Source organism: Sus scrofa, chromosome 11 (genome assembly GCF_000003025.6).
Source record: "Sus scrofa isolate TJ Tabasco breed Duroc chromosome 11, Sscrofa11.1, whole genome shotgun sequence".
NCBI classification, from domain to species: Eukaryota; Metazoa; Chordata; class Mammalia; order Artiodactyla; family Suidae; genus Sus; species Sus scrofa.
The window spans coordinates 74,710,418-74,730,376 of record NC_010453.5 but is presented as its reverse complement, the minus strand read 5'-3'; the positions used below and the strand labels follow the sequence as shown (position 1 = coordinate 74,730,376).

Below are 19,959 nucleotides of genomic sequence, written 5' to 3'. Positions count from 1 at the left end.
GCACTGGTCTTAATTCCTCTCTCGTTCTCACAGCAAAACCTGCATAAGAGGCACTTCTTACCCCAAATTTTTGGAAGTGGGACGAGTCTCAGAGAAAGTGTGGGAACAGGTCAAGGTCACACAAGGTCTGTGCTTAGACTCAAGTGCAATTTCCCAACGCCTGCCCTTCTGCTTTCCCTCGAGGAACACTTAATAATCCTGCTCTCTGTCTGGGAAGAGGCCCAGGTAGATGAAAATTTTATTTTAAATTCAATTTTAGCCTTAAATAAAACAAGGAAATGGCATTTTTAATTGTCAAGAATATGGGAGAAACACTGTAAAATTGTCTGGTGAAAGGGCTTCCCATTTTTCCATTCTTGCCTTTTGGTCTGCAAGGGTAGTGAGTTTATGGCATTCTGTCCACAGATTTACAGTCATCAGCCCTCTTAGGATGAAAGTTTGAGTTCAATAGCCATTAAATATGATGATACCACATGGCTGTGGAATTCCCAACAAAACCAGTTAACATTAATGGTAATAGACGACCACAGTGTCCACGGCCAGGTCGAGATGAATAATACATGCGGTCTCCGAGTTTGACACGCTTATAACTCAGTGACAGCGAGGCACGTGGCTGAAAGGGAAGTGGCAACCGTACTCTCACTTGGCGCTCGTGGTCTGTCCCCGGCAGGGATCGAATCATCTTTGTGCACAGTGGTTTAGTCATGCAGATTCACCCTTTCAAAACTGACAAAGAAAACGACTGCTTTCCGGAAGGAAACATATTAAAAGAGAGCACACAAGTGATATTACTAAGGACATGCAAACTTACAGAGTGTCTCCTTATAAACCCAACATTTCATCCGGCTCTGTGGCAACGGTCATTCGTGGCTGTGGCTGGAAGTTCTCCATGAAGTCAACACCTGCTGGGACATGCAGGAGAGTTCCCACTATTTCATAAATACTTGTGTGGAAAAACAACATTTAATTTTTCTTTTCTTCCTTTTTTTTTTTTTTGGGTGTGTCTTTTTGCCTTTTCTAGGACAGAACTTGTGGCATATGGAGGTTCCCAGGCTAGGGGTCGAATCGGAGCCATAGCTGCCGGCCTACACCACAGCCACAGCAACACAGGATTCGAGCTGCATCTGCAACCTACACCACAGCTCACGGCAACGTCAGCTCCTTAACCCACAGAGGCAAGGCCAGGGATCAAACCCACAAACTCATGCTTCCTAGTTGGATTCGTTAACCACTGAGCCACGATGGGAACTCCAAACATTTAATTTTTCTAAGTGACCCTTTAATCTATTTTTTTCTTGACTTGATTTCCATAACCAAAGATAGCAAGATGTATAATCTTTTAAAAGACACATTCTAGGTTTTATTGTTTTAAACTAAGTCCTTCTAACTTGTGAATTATTTAAAACTTGCCTCTATGTTCCAAAATAATACGTCATCGACAGGCTTCGGAAACACTGCTAGTTGGCTTTACCAGTTAGGGAGGGAAGAAGTTTGCTTTCTGCCCCCCTCAGGGAGGTGATAGAGATGAGTACAGTTGCATTCTGGGAGCACGAAGAAGATTCTGGATTATCCTGGGTTTTAGCCAACTTTCTGAGACTGAGCCAAAATTAAGCAGCAAAAATTGCAAACTCCTATTTTTCATTATTCATTATGGTAATTGCTGTGGAAAGCCCAAGCTCATCTATGAGCTAACACACTAAGCAAGAACTCACTATACTGTATATAAAAAGGATAAACAGGTCTTATTGTGTAGCCCAGGGAACTATATTCAATATCTTGTAATAACCTATAACGGAAAAGAATTTTAAAAAGGAGGGTGGCGCAGTGGTTAACGAATCCGACTAAGAACCATGAGGTTGCGGGTTCGATCCCGGCCTCGCTCAGTGGGTTAAGGATCCAGCGTTGCCATGAGCTGTGATGTAGGCTGGTGGCTACAGCTCTGATTAGACCCCTAGCCTGGGAACCTCCATATGCTGCAGGAAGGGGCCTTAGAAAAGCCAAAAAAAAAAAAAAAAAAAAAAGAATTTTAAAAAGGATATATTAAAAAAGAAGAATGCACTAGAAATGAAAGAATCTGTGTATTGTCTTTCTGATAGAGAGGCTGTCAACATAAATCCGGCTGAGGAACAATACATTTGGAAATGTTAAATTAATAAATCTGTATTTAAATCATGAGGAATTATCTACGTAAAGGTCAAAACCCAACCCCCAGAATTATATTAATACATATTCCCACTTAATAGATTGTCTGCATTTCAGTGAATACTGAAGAGACCAGCAATAAAGCCTGTGGTAATTTAATTGTATGTAGTGAGATTTGAAAATAATTAATGGTTAAGTTATTTCAACATTACTTAGCATTAGATAATGAATCATTTAAAGTAACCTTACCTACCTGCCACCCTAGCAGCATCTCAAGAGCGTGAACACGGTGTTCAAATAGTTTCACTTACCTGCCCCAAAGGTAACGACTCCATTATCTGTTCTTAATTCTCTTAAAGTTTTTTTCATTCACAAAGTCACTGGAGTGTAACTGGCTTAATAAGTGTATCCTATTCTAAATGACCAAAATACAGCCAAGGTAAAACAGCTGACTTTGTGATATTAAGACTAGGGAGTTAAAGCCACAGATTATTTACAACCTGTATTCAGAGAAAAAAAGGTCCGTGTATAAAATGAAAAATAAGAGATCAAAATTAATATAACATAGGAATAGCCTGTGACCAGAAATTGAATTATATTATATTGTATTATATTTCTTGGGGTGTCAAGAAAGTCTTGTTGGGCTTAAATCTCATTGGCCCATAGTTAAATATAATTATGTAATAAAAAGCACTATAAAAGAATGTAGACATATTAAGAATTTTAATGAAAATGAAACAGTCCCAGTGTTTTAAATAGTAAAATTAAAATTGTAATTTTTGTTCCCTACCAAACATTTGGACTGAAATTCTCATTTTATTATCAATTAAAAATTTTAGAAAACTAGGTTACCTGTTCACTAATTAAATTGTTTCAAATTTATCCAGATTTGTAGTTGATATTTCTAATTACAAGAATCTGGAGAAAGTTATTATAATTTTAACCCTTTTAACCTAGGGTTCCTATTATTTTACTTTATTTAGTTTTTGCTGCATCCATGGCATGCACATGTTCCCAGGCCAGGGGTAGAATCCATGCCATAGCTACGACCTGAGCCACAGTAGTGATAGTGCCAGGTGCTTCACAGGCTGCATCACCAAGAGAACTCCTAGGTTCTTCTTGTTTTAATACAGCTTTCTTTTTCTTTCTTCCTTCCTTTCTTTCTCTTTCTTTCTTTCTTTCTTTTTCTTTCTTTCTCTCTTTCTTTCTCTCTTTCTTTTTCTTTCTTTCTTTCTTTCTTTCTTTCTTTCTTTCTCTCTCTCTTTCTTCCTTCCTTCCTTCCTTCCTTTCTTTCTTTCTCTTTCTTTCTTTCTTTTTTTCTTTCTTTCTTTCTTTCTTTCTTTCTTTCTTTCTTTCTTTCTTTCTTTCTTTCTCTCTCTCTCTCTTTCTTTCTTTCCTTCCTCCCTTCCTTCTTCCCTCCCTCCCCCCCTTTTTTCTGTCTTTCTTTTGCTTCTTAGGGCTGTGTCTATGGCATATGGAAGCTCCCAGGCTAGGGGTTGAATTAGAGCTGCAGCTGCTGGCCTACACCACAGCCACAGCAATGTGGGGTCCGAGCCAAGTCTGCAAACTACACTACAGCTCAAGGCAATGCTGGAGCCTAACTCACTGAGCGATGCCAGGGATCGAACCCACATCCTCAGGTTCTTTACTGCTGAACCACGACAGATACTCCCAATAAAAGTTATTTCTGAATGTGGAAAACTTTGCCATCTTTTTTGCTACTTGGAAACAATCACGAACTTGTAGAAGAGTTGCCAGAAAAGTACAATCAACTTTTTTCTCCCACTTTCTTCAAACCATTTGAGCATCAGTTGCCGACCTGAAGCCTCAACCTCTCTGAATGTTCTGCATTTTCTATGAATAAAAATATGTCCTCCTTCCTAACTACAAAATATTCTTCAAAATCAGGGAGCTAATATTGATACTCACTACTGTCTAATCCTTAGATTCTACTCGTTTCATCCATTGTCCCCCAAATGGCCTTTAGAGTAAAAGAAGCCAATCAGAATCACATGCACGGTTATCATATCCCCCTTGTCCCCTTCAGTCTGAAATAGGTCTCAGTCTGTCCTTCACTCTCTTGACCTTGACACGTCTGAGAGTGACAGGCCAGCTTTTCTTAAAGGGTCCACTGATTAGTATCTGTTGGATTGTTCTGCATTAGTAGACTGAGGTTCTGTATCTGAGGATGAAGTATTAGAAAAGTCCATCCCACCAGGGAAGATACAACTTTGACCTGTCCCTTTAATAACGATCTTCTCTTTGACAACATGATTAAAGAGCTTACAAACTGGAAACGCTCATGAAAGAAGAAACAGGTAACTTAAGCAGCCATGTGTCTATGAAAGAAAATTGAATTCGAGGTTCACAACTTTCCAAAAGAAGAAATTCTGGTACGAGATGACTTCATTAGCAAATCTTTCCACTATTTAGGGAAAAAAATAACACCAATCATATACAAAGTCTTTTAGAAAATATAACAGGAGAGAACATTGCCAAACTCATTTTAGGGAGCCAGCATTACCCTCCTATCAGAATGATTTAATTTTACAAGGGAAGAAACTACAAGGACCACAGCTGAAAAATCAATGGCCCTGTCACTCAGGATAGTTGACCAGTGAGCAGCGGCTCAAAACATCTCCAGCTCCTTTCCTTTGCAACGCCTCACAAGTAGATGCCAACAAAGCCAAGGGGGTTTAATCTCTTTTTATTTGTTTGAATTCATTTTTCATCAAAATTTGGAATTCTATTGACACAGTCAATGTAAGTGTATGATTCATAAATTTAGTTGTGTTCCCATGGGATTTTGTGTGTGTTGAGAAAGAAAATAAAGTAACAAGCATAGAGGGGGAAGTTTCCATTGTGGCTCAGCTGTAAGGAGCCTGACTAGTAACCATGAGGACGCAGGTTTGATCCCTGGCCTAGCTCAGTGGGTTAAGGATCCAGTGTTACCGTGAGCTGTGGTGTGTAGTTTACAGCCGCGGCTTGGATCTGGTGTTGCCATGGCTATGGCGTTAGCTGGCATGCTGTAGCTCTGATTCAACCCCTAGCCCTATGCCACAGGTGAGGCTCTAAAAAAGCAAAACAAAAACAAAAACAAACATGAAAGATTCTCATCATATTAATGAATGCCACGTTCACTGAAGAATCTGCAGACCTCCTGCTGCATAGCACAGGGAACTGTATCCAGTCACTTGCAAGGGAACATGATGGAGGAGAATGTGAGAAAAAGAATGTGTGTAAGATTGGGTCACTTTGCTGTACAGTAGAAATTGATAGAACTCTATAAATCAACATAATGGAAAAAATAAAAATCATAAAAAATAAAAACATAAAAATAAAATAAAATAAAATGTTAAAGCTAAAAAAAAAAATTTCCGAACACATCAAAAATAAAGGGTGACCTCCCTGGAGTTCCTGGCAGAGCTCAGCAGTTAACAAACCCCACTATTATCCATGAGGACGGGGGGTCAATCCCTGGCCTTGCTCAGTGGGTTAGGGATCCATTGTTGCTGTGAGCTGTGGTGTAGGTCGCAGACATGGCTCGGATCCCGCATTGCTGTGGCTGTGGTGTAGGCTGATTGGACCCCTAGTCTGGGAACCTCCATATGCTGTGGGTTTGGCCCTAAAAAGACGAAAAGACAAAATAAATAAATAAATAAATAGTAATCATCCTAAAATACCTTAAAAAAAAAAAAACTAGATAAATAAGGGCTCAGTAGGTGAATGTTGATCTCTATTTCCTTATATGGGCATCCTGGAAAAAAAAGACCAAATAAACCAAAATCACTTGGAATAATCATTAATATATGTGCATATATATGTACTTTCTATGTTTGCTGAGTCAAGTATCCTGATCAAATTAAATATGCATAAAGAGCATTTAAATATTTATGTCTATTGCTTTTCCTTTCCTGTACAATTTCATATGATTATAAGATAGACTGTTTAGCTATAAATGTCTATTTATGTTATTTCTTTGGCAACAGTGTTACTAATTATGAACACTAATTGTATGTAATGTGTGCATAAAAATCTATCTCTCTATAAATTTTCTAGAATATAACTGCCCAGTGATGCAAATTAACTTGAATTTATTTGAATGAATGACTTCACTGAAGGTTGAGATTCAAATTTATTTCAGGGCTTTGCAAAGTACAATAATGTGCGCTGGATTAATTTTTTATTCTTCCTTATAAGAAGTGTTATTACTCCTCTGATTTCTATCTAGATTCTGGTGCTTGTAAATTCTTGGTTATGTATTACAGTTATTTGGATATGGAGCCATCTTCCCAGGAAATCTATCACAGCAGGTGCCCCAATAAGTTTTTTTCCTTATCGCAGGCAGGAAAAGTATCTTCTCAGCAAGTTGAGAAATTAAAACACCTGCCCAGAAGATGGTGCAGTCTAATCCCAAAGAGTGTGTTTAGATTGCGCTTCAAAGGGGGGAATTTATCTCCAGCATTTTAATTATTTTGACTTTTCAGAAAATTCCCTACCCCGCTCCCACATAAAAAATTTCTCACATAATAAAATTTGTTTTTGCTTCCGAGGGCTGCCAAAATGAAGCACCACAAACTGGGTGGTTTAAGACAACAGAAATCTGAACCTCCGTATGCCGTGGGTGCGGCCCTAAAAAGACAGGAAGAAAAGAAAGAAAGAAAGAAAGAAAGAAAGAAAGAAAGAGAGAGAGAAAGAAAGAAAGAGAAAGAAAGAAAGAAAGAAAGAGAGAGAGAGAGAAAGAAAGAGAAAGAAAGAAAGAAAGAAAGAAAGAAAGAAAGAAAGAAAGAAAGAAAGGAAACACAAAGAGCTAGATTTACTTATCAACAGTGATCAGTGTTGATGCTGCAGGCAGACTCTTATTTGTTATGGGTTGAATTGTGTCGAGATCTGAACCCCTGGTACTTATGGCCAGTGGGTCTTTGAAGATGTACTAGGTTAAGATGGGTTGTTAGGAGTTCCCGTCGTGGCGCAGAGGACATCAGACTAGGAACCATGAGGTTGTGGGTTGGATCCTTGGCCCCACCTAGTGGGTTAAAGATTCAGCATTGCTGTGAGCTGCGGTGGAGACGGCAGACTCGGCTCAGATCCGATGTTGCTGTGTCTGTGACAGAGGCCAGCAGCAGTAGCTCTGATTCGACCTCTAGCCTGAGAACCTCCATGTGCCAGCAGGTGCGGCCCTAAAAAGACAAGAAAAGGTGTGTGTGGGGGGGGGTTGTTAGGTGAGTTCTAATCCAGGAGGACTCAGAACAACGTGTGCAGACACAGAGAAAGGGAGGAGGAAGGTGACTGCATGAAGACGAGGCGGGACTGGAGCCATGCAGCCTCAAGCCAAGGAAAGCCTGGACCCACCTGCAGCTGGAGGACACAAGGACGCCCCTTCCCATGGAGGTTTCTGAAGAAGCAGGGCCTGCCCACACCTGATTTAGGACTTCCAGCCTCCTGCCCTGTGGAAGAATAGATTTCTGTTGTTTTATTGTTTTATTGTTTGTTTTGTCTTTTTACCCCCGGCGTATGGAGGTTCCCAGGCTAGGGGTCAAATCGGAGCTACAGCGGCCGGCCTACACCCCAACCACAGCCACGCCAGATCCTTAACCCACTGAGTGAGGCCAGGGATCGAACCTGCCTCCTCGTGGATCCTAGTTGGGTTCGTTAACCCCTGAGCCACAAGGGGAACGCCTTAATTTTCTAATAAAAGACTTTGGGGTTGCACTATTTCCCCCTCATTCTCTTGTGCAAATTAGTGCATTGTCTGATTAGTCTCTTTGACCCCTATCTACAGAGCTCATGTAACACCGCTGAATTCAACAGAGACCATTTGTTCTATGGGAACAGTATCTGCAAACTAGCTCTCATTAGTAACATAATTCATACTGATTTGACCAGTTAATTATTCAAATATTTGATATCAGTATGAGTGTGCCCCAGGAATAACCATAATTCTCTCAGATGTCTTTGTTTTAAAACCAAAATGATTGTAGCCACCACCTGGCTGGCATCTCTCATTCCAGGTCCTTCTGAGTCCCTGTCCTGTCATCTAAACACGAGCAGATCTCCTGAGAATCACTGTTGAGTCCTAATTCTTTCCTCCAAGCTCCAGCTGACTCAAACTTGACATAAGTTTTTCTTCCTGTGGAACCAGATTCCTGATTTTTTTCTTTTTAGGCCTGAACTGCATTCCCTCCTTGAGGTTTTTCCCGTGGCTAGGTTTCGAAATGCCTTAGAGAAGACATAAAAGCGTCCCAGTGGCCCTGTTCATGAATAATGCCTCTAACTACTCCCTGGTGTTGGCACCATCGACCTTCTGGAGTCAGTAATTATTTGTCTTGTTCCCTGGGGAGCATTTTAGCAAAGTCCTCCGTCTCTACCCGCTAGTGCCCTTAGCGCCTCCCACCACCGTTGGGTCGTAACAATTAAAACACCTTCAGATTTTGTCAAATACACCCTGAGGGGCAAGATCAAAATGATCCCCTCCTTTTTTTATTTTGTTTTTTTAGGGCTGTACCCATGGCATATGGAGGTTCCCAGGCTAGGGGTTAAATTGGAGCTACAGCTGCTGGCCTGCACCACAGCCACAGCAACGTGGGATTCTTAACCCACTGAGCGAGGCCAGGGATCAAACCCGCATCCTCAAGGACACTAGTCAGGTTCTTTACCCACTGCACCACGATAGGGACTCCAAAATGATCCTTTTTTGACAGCCACTGCCCTAGACTAGATTATGGTCCCATTAAAGGAAACTGAATGCCCTCTCTCTTACGAGAATGCCACACGTTAGCAATCTGCTATAGCCCTTTCTTTCTTTCTTTCTTTCTTTCTTTCTTTCTACCTTTCTTTCTTTCGGCCGCACCTGCGGCATATGCAAATTCCCAAGCCAGGGCCTGAATCCAAGCCACAGTTGCAGCCAACCCACAGCTGAGGCAATGTGGGATCCTTTAACGCATTGCACAGGGCCGGGGACCGAACCTACACCTCTGCAGGGAGCCCAAGCCGCTGCAGTCAGATTCTTAACCCGCTGTGCCATGGCAGGAACTCCAGAAATATGCTACCGCTTTAAATGTCTTTATTTTTGCAAGAAAAAAATTTTAAAGTACATGCAGTAAACATATTGGCGTTACGTATTGTTATGAATAGAATAATCTTAATATTATTGATGTTGAGGACATGGCGTGACTTACTGATTTACATTTTACTTAGAGTTATTTGGAAGGAATTTTGGTTGGAGGTGTCTAATGATTAAAATCTGGACTCTCCTTTCTTTCACACCTGAAGCCAGAGTCAAGGATACAGTTTAAGAAGCCATAGTTGTGTCTGAATTAACATCATTTGCTCAGTAGCTGTAAGTGAAATAAACAAGCAATGGAGGAAGACGATGACTTTTTAAGATGGAAGATTCTTTTGAAATGTTTTTTAAAAAGGGTTTTGCTTTGCTTTATTTTGGCTTTATTTTTCCTTCTGGTAAGGAAACTCATTTGGAGAGAATACAGTAATTGGCTTAGTTGTGACAGCTCCTTATTTATTGTTCTGTTCTTATACAACAGGCGTAAAATCCCATTCCTCATATCTTGATGAAAAATCTGTTACAACCCTCTGAAGTCCTCAGATAGATACGCTGTGCAGTGGAAATGGGGTCCACATTCGTTAATAAAACCAGTCGATATAGTTCTGAATCGTGAAGTGACTGCTTTATACATAAATAATGACTCTCAACCAAACATACGAAAATCTTACCTAATATTATGGTCCATTTGTAAGAACTATACCTTGAAATCCATACCTATATCCATCAATATTTTTTATCATAAATATTTGGCTACACTTGAAGCTCATGGCTTCTGAGTTATACCAACAGGTAGGTAATAAAGCATCATTTTAAAAAAGTGAAGTTTTAGCTTTAATACACACAAGCAGGCATTGCTCCTGGCAAACAACAAACGTGCACTATCAAAACTGAAGCATTCCAGGAGTTCCCGTCCTGGCTCAGTGGTTAGCAAATCCGACTAGGAGCCATGAGGTTGCGGGTTCGATCCCTGGCCTTGCTCAGTGGGTTAAGGATCCGGCGTTGCCGTGAGCTGTGGTGTAGGTCGCAGACATGGCTCGGATCCCGCGTTGCTGTGGCTCTGGTGTAGGCCGGCGGTTACAGCTGCAATTCAATCCCTAGCCTGGGAACCTCCATATGCCGCTGGATCGGCCCTCAAAAGGCAAAAAGACAAAAAAAAAAAAAAAAATTGAAGCATTCCTGCAGCAATTTACACCTTAAAGGAAGAATTTCAAGAATTTCAAGGCCATTACATTTTTTAAAAAACCTGCAAGGACATTATGAAATCATAAAGACATTAGTGAGTCCAAAGTTAGGCCAAAATATCCACAAAGTTACGAGCTGAAAAATGCATCATTCACTCAATCTAGTGTGTGAATTGTACCCAGTATATGAAAAAAAAATTTTTTTTCACTTGAAGTAAAAGAGCATGGATGCTAGACACTAAGTTTTGGTTCTTAATGAAAACTAACACTTTTCTGAAGACTTATTTTAAATAATAAGATGGTGGTGATTTTTTAGGTGCTGATCATCGATTCATGTGCTCTCTCTGGAGCGGAGCTGTGCCGAGGTTACTAATACTCTTCAGCATGAGGAGTGCTCAGAAGTCTTCACGAGGTCGGCTCTGCAGGTCCTGCCCCATCCCTCAGTACTGGCGGCCCTTTCATGACCAGAGCCATGCCGCTGGCCTGGGGCCGGACTGCTGCCTTAACACAACCTGGGCCTACACCCGTTGGTGCTTTCAGGGGTCACCACCACTCAGTTTAGTAAGACGAGGGGACAGCATGGCTGTAGGAAGGAGACGCCCAGGAGTTTGGTAGCTTCAAAGACCTGAAAGAGAACTCATGTAAATCAGCAACTGAGGGCCATTGGGCGCAAGTCTGCGGCCCGCCCTGTTTTTGCACAGCCAGTGAGCTAAGAATGATTTTCACATTTTAAAAAATGATGGTGAGAAATAAAATATTATTGCCTGCCATATCAGTGAAGGAAAGATGCCACAGTCATCAGCGATTGCAGCCACATCTGAGCAGGGGAGCCCTGCGGGGACTCAGGAAGGAAACAAGAACAGCAGTCCCCTGACTGCGGCCACTTCCAAGGGTGAGCCTGCAGGACGTGAAAACCCAGGATACCCGGCTCAGAAAGCAGAGGTGCACATCAAAGGAATGATGTCAGTGAGCCGAGAACTTGCATCTCCCATACATAGAAAATCACTGAATTTCTGAGATACCTGGTTTTTCTCTCGCTAACGGTAAACTCTGGTGTGGACTCTGCTTGTCCTTTATTCCACGACTCCTATGCGTCCTGGCTTCCCACTTGCCTCCTTGGAGCAGTTTTCTCAGGGTTACCTGGGATGCTGCGTCCCAGGCTCCTCTTGCCCCAGAGAAAAGGTGGAAACCCCACGTGATGCAGTTGCTTGTCGAGAGTTGAAAACGTTCTCACCTCTCCAGTGTTTTCACCGCAAGAATAAACCACAACACGAATGACTGAAATAAAGATAACATTTGGTGATGAAAGGCCAGTCGAGTGAAAGTCCCCCTCGTCTGGACTCGGAAGAGGCGACACCCCAAATCACTCACGAGAAGCGGTCTTGATGCAAACAGCAAGAGGATTTTTATTCCGAGCACGCTGGGGTCCACAGTCATACGCCACGCAGGGGTAGAGGACTGCGGCCCCGAGTGCGGAGTCGGGACACCTTTTATGGGGTTCACAACAAAGCCCGCGCTTTACAAACCAATTATTTTAAAATATCACAAACCAGTCAATTTAAAATTTTGAGAGCCCGCGCTTCGTGGACCAATTAATTTTAAGTTGTTCTGGAGTTACGTGTTTGTGCCTGTCCCTGGGCGGGGGAGACATATTGTCGCCAAGATATATTTATCAGGATTTTCAACATTTTGTGGCGCAACCGATCTTACTGGGGTCGGTTAGGCGATTAACTTCTCCTCTTTTTATCTTATGCAAGCAGCTTTACAGAAGCCAAACAAGCAGTTAGGAACCCTTTTCCCTGTTATCTCAAGCAGTTTCAAGAAGTTTCATGCATAGAGGCACATACTCAGGGGCCTGTTTTTCCCCTTCCACATAGTTTTGTACAGAACAGAAAGCAAGCCCTGAAACAGCAAAAAGTATGATCTTTTACCTATAGGGAACAGGGTCTGGAATTCGAGGGCATTTAGAGTTTCTTATTAACGTCCTGGGTTCTGGGAGGGTCAGGTTGCATTTTCATCCTTTCAGTGACACGAAAAAATCGTGAAATTCAAAGTTTAGTTTCCATACCACAAGAATATGGGAATAAAATCTCTGAGGGGGTCTTGGGACAGGAGGGAAGGGGGCAGGGCACAGGCTTTCAAGGAATGACATAGCCCTTGAGAAGAGGACACAAGCTGGCTAGAACCAGCTAGGTCCAAGATGGCAGAAGATGTGACTTCGGTGGACTTTGAGCCTCGTTATGTGCTCATTGTAATATGTTAGCTTGTGCTAAATGACATGGCCACAGGTACCATGACCGTCCTGAGGCTGACCATGAGAGGCCGAAAAGTGGGCAGTGGTCCAGTTTCTGGAAATCCTGGCCCTCCCCCCAAATAATTGGATAATCTTTCTACTCAATAGCCGGTGGAATTACCCTGCGCATAAACGCTCACCACCCCATATTTTGGGGCCACTGTCACCTTCCGAGATGGACTGCATTTCTGTTTATGGAATATGTATCTCTCTTAGGAAACCTCTTTTCCCTTAAAAAAAAAAAATTCAGTTTCCATAAATGAGTATTTACTGGAACTCAGCCGCATTGGTTTACACTTTGGGTGTGAACCCTCCGCCAAGGGCATCTTGGGGGGATGGCAACAGAGACTGATAACTGTCTATGCCCAAGGTATCTACCACCTGCATCTTTCAGTAGTTTTCCAACCTCTGGAATAGATAAAACACACACATTTAGGGGACGCGTAGGCCAATGCAAGACCGTTGAGGAAGGAAGGAGAAACATCATAGGAGGCATTTAATGCAGAGAAGGCCGTCAATAAATGATTGTTGTTAAAACTATGCTGGCAATTGAACCACAACGCGTGTGATCTGCCTGGATGGGAAAATGCATTAAATACTCCAGGCAAAAACTACTTTAATATCAGCTTTTGGATCATCACCAATTCTCTTCCCCAAAGTCCCAGAACTCCTATATTTAAAAAAATAGTTCTAGGTAGAAACAAGTTTATGAAAAATGACAAATAGCTTCTTTATGTTCCCAGTTCTACCTAGAGAATGATTAGCTGCCCAGTGGTCAGGAGAGAAACGGTTATTAGCAGATGCTGGCAGAGCACTGTCTTAACTCCCAGAGCAGAGTCAATTGTACTGCAGGGTTGTGAGATGACGGGCCAACAGAAATACTAGATGGAGCCAAATGGGGCCACTTGGTTCCAAGTTACTGAAACCGGAAGGGACATATCTTGGAAAGATAACGGAGCCAAGCAGTTAAGAAGGTATTTTCAAAGTGGAGAATATGCCAGGAGTTCTATTGAGTTTAATGAGTGGGGCTTTTTTTTTATACAAATGCTGCTTTTAAACGTCAACAAACTGTTGTTAACTGTCCCTGCTAATGGGGGAGAAAAGAAGTAGAGCTATTGCAAAAGGGTGAATCACTCCAGGTCATTTTTGTTTGGCTTTGGTGTGTATTCTATGTGTTTTTGGCACTTGGTTCACCTTAATGTTCCATTTGCTTTGCTTAATATTAAAAATGATATTTCCTGGGCACTCACAAATGATGGCAAAGAGAAGTCATTTAGAAACCGCTTGGGAGAAGCCGTCCTTGAATTTTAAAATGTGCTGTCATGTTATACCAGAGTGGATGATTCCTGGAAATATTTTTTACACAGCGGAATACTGATGGCTGCCAATATCTGCCTACACGAAGAGGGCGCCAGCTTGGCCACAGAGGGGAGCTTTCTGGAATCCCTTGGAGAGTTCCTTCGCTGAGTGCGGCAGAAGTTCCTGGGTCTGCATTTCCCCCACGACACTTCCCTGTTCCAGTCTTGACTCACATCCTGATTCCCCTGCCTCCCCGGGACCTTTCTGCATCTAGGGCAGGTGCTTCCTTGAGAGTAAAGAGTAGATCATAGGAAGAGCAAAAAGAGAAAGACGAGAACACCTGCTCTGTTGAGTTGGCTACGATGGATCTTAGCCGTCATAAGACTTTTCCGAAGGGACAGGTCTTTTCCGAAGGGACCCATTACATAAAACGGAAACTTGACCATCTGGCCGAGGAGACTGGCCTCTCCTGCCTTGAAGCCCACACAAAACCTCAGCAGGGGCCGTCTGTGGATGGGGTTACTGTTGCTGAAACTCTGTCTGCCAGTGCCAAATAGAAAACTGTTTGTGGCAGGGGAGAAAAAGTTGGCTTTACCGCTTTGCCAGGCAAAGGGGGTCACAGCAGGCTAAAAGACGGTGTCCCCCCACCTTGGGAGAGATTGGAAGGTGGTTTCATAGTTTGGGCATGAAAAATAGGGCCATTGATAAGGAGGGGGTAGATGAGAGCTTGCAATGTTTTTCTTTTTTTTCTTATTTTTATTTTTTATTTTTTAGTCTTTTTGAGGGCCACACCTGTGGCATATGGAGGTTCCCAGGCTAGGGGTCGAATTGGAGTTGTTGCTGCCAGCCTAGGCCAGAGCCACAGCAATGCCAGATCCAAGCTGCGTCCGTGACCTACACCACAGCTCACGGCAATGCCAGATCCTTAACCCACTGAGCAAGGTCAGGGATCGAACCCACAACCTCAAGGTTCCTAGTCAGATTCTTTTCCACTGCGCCACCAGGGGAACTCCATTGCATTGTTTTTCAAAGCTGCTGTGTAGGTGGTCGATTCTGAGGCTCCTTCTTTTGGGATGAAAGGCCTCATCAACAGCTTCCCTTTGTTGGGCGGTTCAGTTCGGTAGAAGTGCTCGAAGGTATTGTTATGTATATTCCTTGAGGAGGAACCAGGACCTGCCCCGAGGCTGCACAATTGTCTCTGGACTGCTCCCCCTGGGTCTCTGCACCCCCTCCCTTCCCTGATTAGCAACTGCCTTTTGTACTCAGGGAAAGTCCTGGAGGCTGAAGCCCATTCCCCCAAAATAAGAAGTGGGGTGCACAGAAAAGCTTGTGTGCCCAGGAGCCCCACAGGGCCCTGCACCGTTTCATGACCGCTGAAGCTCCTTAACTCCAGACTCATAGACACAGTCGTCTTTGAGCACACTCTGTGTGGGGTGTTGCAAAATCTGATCTTGGAAGAGACAGCTTGTACACACAACTCATCACTAAATCATGGTAACGCATATTGCAGGAAAGTAGCAAATACGTGTGGCAATGTGTTGTAAATGTATTCTAAGACCGTAGACTCACCAGACCAATGTAACACTGGCTCCCCCAAGCTTAGAGTTTGGGGTGCACTTTCCGGGGAATTTAAATGTAATGTGTTTCTCAAGCAGCTCAAGTGCCTGAGAGAGTTTGCTTGGATGATTGAACTGTGGACTGGAGGATGTTCTGAATTTAATGCAGCTGAGATGCTATAACGGGCAGAGTTTGGAGGAGGAAATCTAAACGCTTTGGGGGTAAAGACATTGGGGCCGATGACGGTGTGCAAATACCCCACCTTCCCCTTTCCTCTGTCCACTGACAGGGCCCTGAAGACACTCGGTTTACCAAGACTTTGGAAAGGCGTGGGCGAGAGACCGGCGACCTCGAAAAGCTCTTTGGTGCCGTCCACGCAGTGGTTCTGTAGCCGAGGAGCACGGTGTGCGGGGCAGCCTTCGAAATGGGCATCTTGAGTGTGGAAGTGATGAGCCTGGCGACGGAGGCCGTGTGGAAGTGCTCAGATGCTCGAGACACGGAGCCGAAATGAGGGACGCGGGAAGCAGAAGTGCAGTGTCCGTCACCAAGCTTGGTTCCAAGGGCATCAGAGGCGGCGTCTAACTGAGCGTATTGCACAGGCGTCTCGTAATAGATGGATAGTGCACGAAGGGGGACACTTTTCTGATTTATCTGCCTGCAGAATCTCTCTCTCTCTTTTTTTAGGGCCACACTCGCGGCTTATGGAGACTCCCAAGCTAGGGGTCCACTCGGAGCTACAGTTGCTGGCCTCCACCACAGCTCACGGCAATGGCCGGATCCTTAACCCACTGAACGAGGCCAGGGGTTGAACCTGCAACCTCATGGTTCCAAGTCGAATTCGTTTCCACTGAGCCACGACGGGAACTCCTGATTGCTGGATCTCTTGGAACCTGATGTGAACCCCTGCAAGGAGAATTGCTGGCATCCCACCAAACTGCAGAATGAAGTCTGTTCCCAGACCCAGAGCATCTCGGTGGAAAGGGAGGCGAGAAGCCCTTGAGGCAGTTTCTTGGGACCTTTGACCTGGGCATGCTAACTCTTATGTATTCTAAATCTTCCTCCTGAGAAATAAAATACCACCTGCATACCAGTAAACAAAGGATGTCACAGTCAGCAGCGATCACAGCCTCCCCCAAGGGTGAGCCCTGGGGGACTCAGAAGGAAACACGCAGGCCTGCCATCTAGCTGTCTTCAACGCAGGCCTTCCTAAGGCGAGCCCTCAGGATGGGGAAACGCAGCATCCTGGCCCCAGAGAGCGGACGTGCGTATCAAAGGAACGATTTTCCCGGAGCCCAGACCCTGCAGCTTCTCATACACAGAACAGCCCTGAATCCCTTCACCTGAGGTGTCTAGTTGTCTTTGGTTATAACAGGAAGGCTTTGCTCCTACCGCCTTTGTCGCAAAGCTCCTAAATATCCTGGATCCCTTCTCCCCTCCTTGGAGTGGTTTTCTCAGGGTTGCTTGAGATGCTGCCTCCCAGGCTCAAGTCCGCATGTTTGTCCACCGAATAAAACGTAATTCTCAACCATTAGGTGGAGTGTATGTTTTCAGTTGACTCTCCCTTTGTTGTCACCTTTAGAATGGCGGTTCCCTGGAAAAGAAACGATCCGGATTTGGGGAGATGGTTGGACTTGGGTCCTGAGGGCCCCCCCTCCCCATTTGAGGTACTTGGTCACAGCAGCACAGGAGACTCTGCAGGCTGGAGACATCTGGTTTCTCGACCTGTTGCCTAGTGAGCCTCAGGGCCCGCCCCAGGCTCCCAGCTTCCTCATCCCCACCTCTGCATTCAAAAGCCCTCTTGCCCCACCCTTCCCCTCCAGGGACACAGCTGATCCCTTCAAAGGGCTGCGCTTTCCCACAGAAGACAGAAAACCTGGTGGATTCAAGTTGCTTCTGTTTTTCTTGAGGGAGCTTAGTGCAAAGCCTGGGCCATCAGCAGGAAAGGCAAAGGGAAGTTATCAGAGAAGACTTTTTTTTTTTTTTTTAACCGCTTAAAGAAGTTATTCTGCCACACATTCTAAATCTACATAATCATCAACCTAGAAAAATGCAGACACGTTGACAAGTAGAAAAATACCCAAATCGTATACATTCGCAATCCAGAGACAAGACAAATGGATTATGGAGGAAGTGCCAGGGACGAGGATATGAGAAGCGAGAGGACAGAGAGCGCGGAGGAGGCCCCCTCTCTCCCCAGCCCCCCGTGGTCTTGCCTCCTGAAGCAGGCTGGAGCTGGGGGAGAGGCAATGAGATAACACCCTTTATGAATGCGGAATTTTGATGATCACATGAGAATGAGTCAAAACTGTGAGTGATGGAGGAGTTCCCATTGCGGCTCCATGGGAGAAGAACCCAACTACCTACTAGTATCCGTGAAGATGTGGGTTCAACCCCTGGCCTCACTCAGTGGGTTAAAGATCCAACCTTGCTGCAAGCCGCAGATGCAGCTCAGATCCCACCTTTGCTGTGGCGGTGGCATAGGTCGGCAGCGGCAGCTCCCATTCAACCCCCAGCCTGGGAACCTCCATGTGCCGCAGATGTGGCTGTAAAAAGGAAAAAAACACAAACTGTGTTTGAAACATAAAGGGATTGTAGGATTCTTCCTTAACCCATGAGGAAGCAGAAGAAGCAGGGGCCACGCAAGAATTTTCACCCAGGGCCAAGAAGAGATTGCATTCTATTAAATTTAAAAGGATGGAGAAGTAGGAAGTGGCCTTGGGAGCACAATTTTCAAGTCAAGACTTTTTTTCCTTGTCATACCAGACACACACGTTCTTTGACTTCAGTAGGACCTGAAGTCGGAGCGGAAACCTCTGCACCGGGCATCTCCTGCCAGGCCCAACAGAATTTATGTCCCTCTGTCCCCCCCCACCCCGAGTTTAAGCTGTGGGACTCTTGGAGTTCCCGTCGTGGCTCAGTGGAAACAAATCTGACTAATATCCATGAGGACGCATGTTCGATTCCTGGCCTCATCCTTAAGGGTCTGGCATTGCTCTGGGCTGTGATGTAGGTCACAGATGTGGCTTGGATCCAGAGTTGCTGTGGCTGTAGCTCCTATTTGACCCCTACCCTGGGAACTTCCATATACCACCTAAAAAGCAAAAAAAAAAAAAAAAAGGTGGAGGATGAAGAATGTTTCAGTCGGGCTTAGAAGAACCCAACACAGAGGAAAAGTCAAAGCTACAAGCAAAACTCATCTTTAAAGAGAAAAGTCCCTGGAGACGCCAGGAAGGGGTGCTGTGCTGAGCTCATATGGAGGCGTGGGACAGGTGCATCTTCCATGGCAACATGGGAAGACTGGGCATGTGTAACACACGTGCTCAGGTACCAGTGGTCATAGCAAGTGACACAAGGTGGACCTGATGCCCTGCGGTGGCTGGTTTTCTCTCTGAGAAGCAGAAGTGAGTTCACTGGCTGAAATGCAGTGGCTGATAAAGTCAATGCCTGGACGCTCTGTATTTACAGCCCTACCAAGCAGCAGTATCATAGACTGATTTTTTTTTTCCAGGTGCATCCAGCATCCTGGGTAAAATGTGCAAAAACATTGATCAGGGATGGAATGTGGACAGGCAGGTTTATTGGAGAAAATCTAAGTTATATGTGTGGACCACACACACACACACACACACAGAGCAGTGGTTGAAGTGATGAGACACACTATTTATTTATTTGCTTATTTTTATTTTATTTTTTTGTCTTTTTTAGGGCCTCACCCATGGCATATGGAAGTTCTCAGGCTAAGGGTTGAATCAGAGCTGCAGCCACCAGCCTGCACCACAGCACAGCAACTCGGGATCCATGCCATGTCTGCAACCTATACCACTGCTCACAGCACGCCGGATCCTTAACCCACGGATTGAGCCCAGGGATTGAACCTGCATCCTCATGGATACTAGTCAGATTTGTTTCTACGGCTCCACGATGGGAACTCCGACTTCTGACAGTATCTTGTTGAAACCATATGATTAAGTAATAGAAGAGTCTCATGCAGGCGTTTCCAGCACAGCCTGGACTATGATGTTTTGATCTCAGGTTCTCCCACTTACGGGTTGTAACCTCTGACGAGTTATTTAATGTGACTGTGTCTTAAGTTTCCTCACCTATAAAGTGGCGACGCCCGTAAATAAGATTTCTCACTTCACAGAACGGCTCAGCGGGTAAATTTCTGTCAAGTGTTTAAGGCAGAACTTGGCACACAGTCGTGCTCTGAAAGTGTGGCCCAATTTTATTACAATTATTTCCTTGCAACCACTCTACCTCTCTCGATGTTTCTCCCAAGATCTTTGCTGGGCAAACTCTAACATAGGAAAAAAAAAAAAATCCATTTCTAGCTTGCCCCATGTTGGAAGTAGTTACTGGACCCCCAAGCGCGCAAGATTACATAAGCCCCCGGCTCCAGTAGGTCTGCCATCTGTGCAACACAA

The 19,959-nt window shown here is 44.3% G+C and overlaps 1 long non-coding RNA gene across 1 annotated transcript; it reads right to left on the bottom strand.

The window, feature by feature from the left end:
* LOC110255856 lies at window positions 10,314-11,861 on the bottom strand. The gene is made up of 3 exons (XR_002336759.1): window positions 11,758-11,861; window positions 11,409-11,664; window positions 10,314-11,011 (listed from the first exon to the last, which is right to left on the bottom strand). It is a non-coding gene; the product is annotated as an uncharacterized LOC110255856 (long non-coding RNA).